This window comes from Ranitomeya imitator, chromosome 4 (genome assembly GCF_032444005.1).
Source record: "Ranitomeya imitator isolate aRanImi1 chromosome 4, aRanImi1.pri, whole genome shotgun sequence".
NCBI classification, from domain to species: Eukaryota; Metazoa; Chordata; class Amphibia; order Anura; family Dendrobatidae; genus Ranitomeya; species Ranitomeya imitator.
In genome coordinates, this window is record NC_091285.1 from 90,002,459 (window position 1) to 90,009,688 (window position 7,230).

Sequence of the window (7,230 nt, forward strand, 5' to 3'; positions counted from 1 at the left end):
TGTAGGTTTAAATCCCACTGCTGCCAGTAGTAAGAGTTTCTTAAAACCTTTTTATCTTATTCTTATACATAAGCTAACATACAAAATTAGCATATGCTTTAATCCCACTGCTGCCAGTATTATGCGGTCTTGAAATGTTTTGTACTTATTCTTATGATTTTGCTAACATGCAAATTAACATGTGATTTAATCTTTTGTATTTGTATAATTTTGCGGTTTTCAGTTAAGATAAGGAATCGTAAAAATCATGCTGAAAAAGGTAGCATGGCCGAGTGGTCTAAGGCGCTGGATTTAAGCTCCAGTCTCTTTGGAGGCGTGAGTTCAAATCCCACTGCTGCCAGTGTATTTTGACTTTGAAACTTTTTAGCTTATATTTATGATTTTGCTAATAGAAAAATTAGCATGTGCTTTATTATTTTGTATTTGTATGAGTGCATGCTTTGCTGTTTTGCAAAAGACAGTAGATAGAATAATTCATTTTTGCTTAGAGACCTATCCATTTTCCACCTTGAAGAAGTTAAAATGTAGGAAAATTCACTAAACTTACTCTAAGGAAGCTTTTTTCATGTAGTATATTAAGGTAGCATGGCCGAGCGGTCCAAGGCGCTGGATTAAGGCTCCAGTCTCTTCAGAGGCGTGGGTTCAAATCCCACTGCTGCCAGTAGGTCTTCAGAACATTTTGATCTAATTCAAATGATTTTGTATTTGCATGAGTGTGTGGGTTTCTGTTTAGGAAAAGACAGTTGATAGAATCATTGTTTTTTCCTATTGTTTAGAGACTTAACCATTTTACAACAGACCTGTAGGTTTAAATCCCACTGCTGCCAGTAGTAAGAGTTCCTTAATACCTTTTTATCTTATTCTTATACATAAGCTAACATACAAAATTAGCATATGCTTTAATCCCACTGCTGCCAGTATTATGCGGTCTTGAAATGTTTTTGTACTTATTCTTATGATTTTGCTAACATGTTTTTTTCCTAATATTTAGAGACATGTCTGTCATGATATGTACTTTTGCCCTGTCCTGTATTTGATACAATATGTCTCCTTCCCCCAATACTTGCAGCCCTAAGCTATAATGTAATTAAGGTTTGTCAACACTAGGGTTGAGCGAAACGGGTCGAACATTTTCAAAAGTCGCCGACTTTTGGCTAAGTCGGGGTTTCATGAAACCCGATCCGACCCCTGTGCGGGGTCGGCCATGCGGTACGCGACTTTCGCGCCAAAGTCGCGTTTCAATGACGCGAAAAGCGCCATTTCTCAGCCAATGAAGGTAAACGCAGAGTGTGGGCAGCGTGATGACATAGGTCCTGGTCCCCACCATCTTAGAGAAGGGCATTGCAGTGATTGGCTTGCTGTCTGCGACGTCACAGGGGCTATAAAGAGGCGTTCCCGCCGACCGCCATCTTACTGCTGCTGATCTGAGCTTAGGGAGAGGTTGCTGCCGCTTTGTCAGAAGCAGGGATAGCGTTAGGCAGGGTCCATTAACCACAAAACCGCTTGTGCTGCAGCGATTTGCACTGTCCAACACCACCCTCGGTGTGCAGGGACAGTGGAAGTTTTTTTTTTTTTTTTTTTCCCCTCAGCGCTGTAGCTCATTGGGCTGCCCTAGAAGGCTCCCTGATAGCTGCATTGCTGTGTGTACGCCGCTGTGCAAACCAACTGCTTTTTTCAAAGCACAAATCCTCTTGTTCCTTCCTTTCTGCACAGCTATCTTTTTTGTTTGTCCACACTTTTTATTTCATTTGTGCATCAGTCCACTCCTTATTGCTGCCTGCCATACCTGGCTGAGATTACTGCAGGCAGGGAGATAGTAGCTGCCTGCCATACCTGGCTGAGATTACTGCAGGCAGGGAGATAGTAATTGTAGGACATTCCCTGTTTTTTTTTTTTTTTTTTTTTTGGTGGGAGATTAAGATTGGCAATTTGGCATTTCTGCTAGAGTGCCATCCCTGTGTGTGCCATCTCTCTCACATAGTGGGCCATAGAAAGCCTTTTCATTTTTCTGTATTTTTTTTTGTGGGGTGTATAAATTCTCCCTGATAAAAATACAGTGGGAGATTAATATTGGCCTTTGGGCTTGTGTGCCAGTCCTGAGTGTGCCATCTCTCTCACAAATAGTGGGCCATAGAAAGCCTATTTATTTTTTTTTTGGGTTTTAGAAATTCTCCCTGAAAAAAGGGAGATTAATATTGGCCTCTGGGCTTGTGTGCCAGTTGTGAGCGTGCCATCTGTGCCAGTCCTGAGCGTGCCATCTCTCTCACAAATAGTGGGCCATAGAAAGCCTATTTAAATATTTTTTTGGTTTTATAAATTCTCCCAGAAAAAAAGGGAGATTAATATTGGCCTCTGGGCTTCTGTGCCAGTCCTGAGCGTGCCATCTGTGCCAGTCCTGAGCGTCCCATCTCTCTCACAAATAGTGGGCCATAGAAAGCCTATTTTATTTTTTTTGGGGGTTTTATAAATTCTCCCTGAAAAAAAGGGAGATTAATATTGGCCTCTGGGCTTCTGTGCCAGTCCTGAGCGTGCCATCTGTGCCAGTCCTGAGCGTCCCATCTCTCTCACAAATAGTGGGCCATAGAAAGCCTATTTTATTTTTTTTGGGGGTTTTATAAATTCTCCCTGAAAAAAAGGGAGATTAATATTGGCCTCTGGGCTTGTGTGCCAGTCCTGAGCGTGCCATCTGTGCCAGCCCTGAGCGTGCCATCTCTCTCACAAATAGTGGGCCATAGAAAGCCTATTTAATTTTTTTTTTTGTTTTATAAATTTTCCCTGAAAAAAGGGAGATTAATATTGGCCTCTGGGCTTGTGTGCCAGTTGTGAGCGTGCCATCTGTGCCAGTCCTGAGCGTGCCATCTCTCTCACAAATAGTGGGCCATAGAAAGCCTATTTAAATATTTTTTTGGTTTTATAAATTCTCCCAGAAAAAAAGGGAGATTAATATTGGCCTCTGGGCTTCTGTGCCAGTCCTGAGCGTGCCATCTGTGCCAGTCCTGAGCGTCCCATCTCTCTCACAAATAGTGGGCCATAGAAAGCCTATTTTATTTTTTTTTTTGGTTTTAGAAATTCTCCCTGAAAAAAGGGAGATTAATATTGGCCTCTGGGCTTGTGTGCCAGTTGTGAGCGTGCCATCTGTGCCAGTCCTGAGCGTGCCATCTCTCTCACAAATAGTGGGCCATAGAAAGCCTATTTAAATATTTTTTTGGTTTTATAAATTCTCCCAGAAAAAAAGGGAGATTAATATTGGCCTCTGGGCTTCTGTGCCAGTCCTGAGCGTGCCATCTGTGCCAGTCCTGAGCGTCCCATCTCTCTCACAAATAGTGGGCCATAGAAAGCCTATTTTATTTTTTTTTTGGGTTTTAGAAATTCTCCCTGAAAAAAGGGAGATTAATATTGGCCTCTGGGCTTGTGTGCCAGTTGTGAGCGTGCCATCTGTGCCAGTCCTGAGCGTGCCATCTCTCTCACAAATAGTGGGCCATAGAAAGCCTATTTAAATATTTTTTTGGTTTTATAAATTCTCCCAGAAAAAAAGGGAGATTAATATTGGCCTCTGGGCTTCTGTGCCAGTCCTGAGCGTGCCATCTGTGCCAGTCCTGAGCGTCCCATCTCTCTCACAAATAGTGGGCCATAGAAAGCCTATTTTATTTTTTTTTTGGGTTTTAGAAATTCTCCCTGAAAAAAGGGAGATTAATATTGGCCTCTGGGCTTGTGTGCCAGTTGTGAGCGTGCCATCTGTGCCAGTCCTGAGCGTGCCATCTCTCTCACAAATAGTGGGCCATAGAAAGCCTATTTAAATATTTTTTTGGTTTTATAAATTCTCCCAGAAAAAAAGGGAGATTAATATTGGCCTCTGGGCTTCTGTGCCAGTCCTGAGCGTGCCATCTGTGCCAGTCCTGAGCGTCCCATCTCTCTCACAAATAGTGGGCCATAGAAAGCCTATTTTATTTTTTTTTTGGGTTTTAGAAATTCTCCCTGAAAAAAGGGAGATTAATATTGGCCTCTGGGCTTGTGTGCCAGTTGTGAGCGTGCCATCTGTGCCAGTCCTGAGCGTGCCATCTCTCTCACAAATAGTGGGCCATAGAAAGCCTATTTAAATATTTTTTTGGTTTTATAAATTCTCCCAGAAAAAAAGGGAGATTAATATTGGCCTCTGGGCTTCTGTGCCAGTCCTGAGCGTGCCATCTGTGCCAGTCCTGAGCGTCCCATCTCTCTCACAAATAGTGGGCCATAGAAAGCCTATTTTATTTTTTTGGGGGGTTTTATAAATTCTCCCTGAAAAAAAGGGAGATTAATATTGGCCTCTGGGCTTGTGTGCCAGTCCTGAGCGTGCCATCTGTGCCAGCCCTGAGCGTGCCATCTCTCTCACAAATAGTGGGCCATAGAAAGCCTATTTAATTTTTTTTTTTGTTTTATAAATTTTCCCTGAAAAAAGGGAGATTAATATTGGCCTCTGGGCTTGTGTGCCAGTTGTGAGCGTGCCATCTGTGCCAGTCCTGAGCGTGCCATCTCTCTCACAAATAGTGGGCCATAGAAAGCCTATTTAAATATTTTTTTGGTTTTATAAATTCTCCCAGAAAAAAAGGGAGATTAATATTGGCCTCTGGGCTTCTGTGCCTGTCCTGAGCGTGCCATCTGTGCCAGTCCTGAGCGTCCCATCTCTCTCACAAATAGTGGGCCATAGAAAGCCTATTTTATTTTTTTTTTGGGTTTTAGAAATTCTCCCTGGAAAAAAAAAGGGAGATTAATATTGCCCTTTGGGCTTGTGTGCCAGTACTAAGCGTTCCATCTCTCTCTCTCTCTCAGTCAGTGGGCCATAGAACGCCTATTTTTGGTTTTATTTGTTTTCTAAATTCTCCCTGAAAAAATCATTTTATTTTATTTGGTTTCTAAATTCTTCCTGATAAAATCATATTTTTTTTATTATTTTTATTTCTAAAGTCTCCCTGAAAAAAAAAAAAAAAAAACAACCAAAAAAACAGTGGGAGATTAATATTGGCCTTTCTGCTTGTGTGCCAGTCTTGACTCCTGGGTGTGCCATCTCTCTCTCTCTCTCTCTCTCTCTCTCTCTCCAATTGTGGTCCATAGAAAGCCTATATTTTTTTTCCTTGATTTGGGTTCTAAAATCTACCAGAGAAAATAACTACATCAATCATTGGTAGAAAAATATTGGCCTCTGGGTTTGTGTGCCACTCCTGACTCCTGTGTGCGTCATCTCTCAGTCAGTGGGCCATAGAACGCCTATTTTTGGTTTTATTTGTTTTCTAAATTCTCCCTGAAAAAATCATTTTATTTTATTTGGTTTCTAAATTCTTCCTGATAAAATCATATTTTTTTTATTATTTTTTTTTCTAAAGTCTCCCTGAAAAAAAAAAAAAAAAACAGTGGGAGATTAATATTGGCCTTTCTGCTTGTGTGCCAGTCTTGACTCCTGGGTGCGTCATCTCTCAGTCAGTGGGCCATAGAACGCCTATTTTTGGTTTTATTTGTTTTATAAATTCTCCCTGAAAAAATCATTTTATTTTATTTGGTTTCTAAATTCTTCCTGATAAAATCATATTTTTTTTATTATTTTTTTTTCTAAAGTCTCCCTGAAAAAAAAAAAAAAAAAACAACCAAAAAAAACAGTGGGAGATTAATATTGGCCTTTCTGCTTGTGTGCCAGTCTTGACTCCTGGGTGTGCCATCTCTCTCTCTCTCTCTCTCTCTCTCTCTCTCTCTCCAATTGTGGTCCATAGAAAGCCTATATTTTTTTTCCTTGATTTGGGTTCTAAAATCTACCAGAGAAAATAACTACATCAATCATTGGTAGAAAAATATTGGCCTCTGGGTTTGTGTGCCACTCCTGACTCCTGTGTGCGTCATCTCTCAGTCAGTGGGCCATAGAACGCCTATTTTTGGTTTTATTTGTTTTCTAAATTCTCCCTGAAAAAATCATTTTATTTTATTTGGTTTCTAAATTCTTCCTGATAAAATCATATTTTTTTTATTATTTTTTTTTCTAAAGTCTCCCTGAAAAAAAAAAAAAAAAACAGTGGGAGATTAATATTGGCCTTTCTGCTTGTGTGCCAGTCTTGACTCCTGGGTGCGTCATCTCTCAGTCAGTGGGCCATAGAACGCCTATTTTTGGTTTTATTTGTTTTATAAATTCTCCCTGAAAAAATCATTTTATTTTATTTGGTTTCTAAATTCTTCCTGATAAAATCATATTTTTTTTATTATTTTTTTTTCTAAAGTCTCCCTGAAAAAAAAAAAAAAAAACAACCAAAAAAAACAGTGGGAGATTAATATTGGCCTTTCTGCTTGTGTGCCAGTCTTGACTCCTGGGTGTGCCATCTCTCTCTCTCTCTCTCTCTCTCTCTCTCTCTCTCCAATTGTGGTCCATAGAAAGCCTATATTTTTTTTCCTTGATTTGGGTTCTAAAATCTACCAGAGAAAATAACTACATCAATCATTGGTAGAAAAATATTGGCCTCTGGGTTTGTGTGCCACTCCTGACTCCTGTGTGCGTCATCTCTCAGTCAGTGGGCCATAGAACGCCTATTTTTGTTTTTATTTGTTTTATAAATTCTCCCTGAAAAAATCATTTTATTTTATTTGGTTTCTAAATTCTTCCTGATAAAATCATATTTTTTTTATTATTTTTTTTTCTAAAGTCTCCCTGAAAAAAAAAAAAAAAAACAGTGGGAGATTAATATTGGCCTTTCTGCTTGTGTGCCAGTCTTGACTCCTGGGTGTGCCATCTCTCTCTCTCTCTCTCTCCAATTGTGGTCCATAGAAAGCCTACATTTTTTTTCCTTGATTTGGGTTCCAAAATCTACCAGAGAAAATAACTCCATCAATCATTGGTAGAAAAATATTGGCCTCTGGGCTTGTGTGCCACTCCTGATTCCTGTGTGCGTCATCTCTCACTCAGTGGCCCATAGAAAGCATATAGTTTGTTACATTTGTTTTCTAAATTCTCCCTGCAAAAATCTATTTTTTTTTTTTGGGGGGGTTTCTAAAGTGTTCCTGAAAAAAATAAAAATAAAAAAAAAATAATAGTGTGACATTAATATTAACATTTGTGCTTCAGTGACAGTCCTGCGTGTGGGGCATCTCTCTAATTTGCAGCCACCAAAAAAAGAGTGTGTAACATTGGGCCTGATTTTCGCTGTGGTCTCACCAACCTGTAAAGGGGTAGCTAAATCATACTGAAGTTATAGCTCACCGTGTAAGTTGTGTGACTGC

At 39.9% G+C, this 7,230-nt stretch overlaps 1 non-coding gene across 1 annotated transcript; it reads left to right on the forward strand.

The window, feature by feature from the left end:
* Positions 1 to 258: 258 nt before the first annotated feature.
* Positions 259 to 340, forward strand: TRNAL-UAA (transfer RNA leucine (anticodon UAA)). Its single transcript has one exon. It is a non-coding gene; the product is annotated as a tRNA-Leu (tRNA).
* The last annotated feature ends 6,890 nt before the right edge of the window (positions 341 to 7,230 follow it).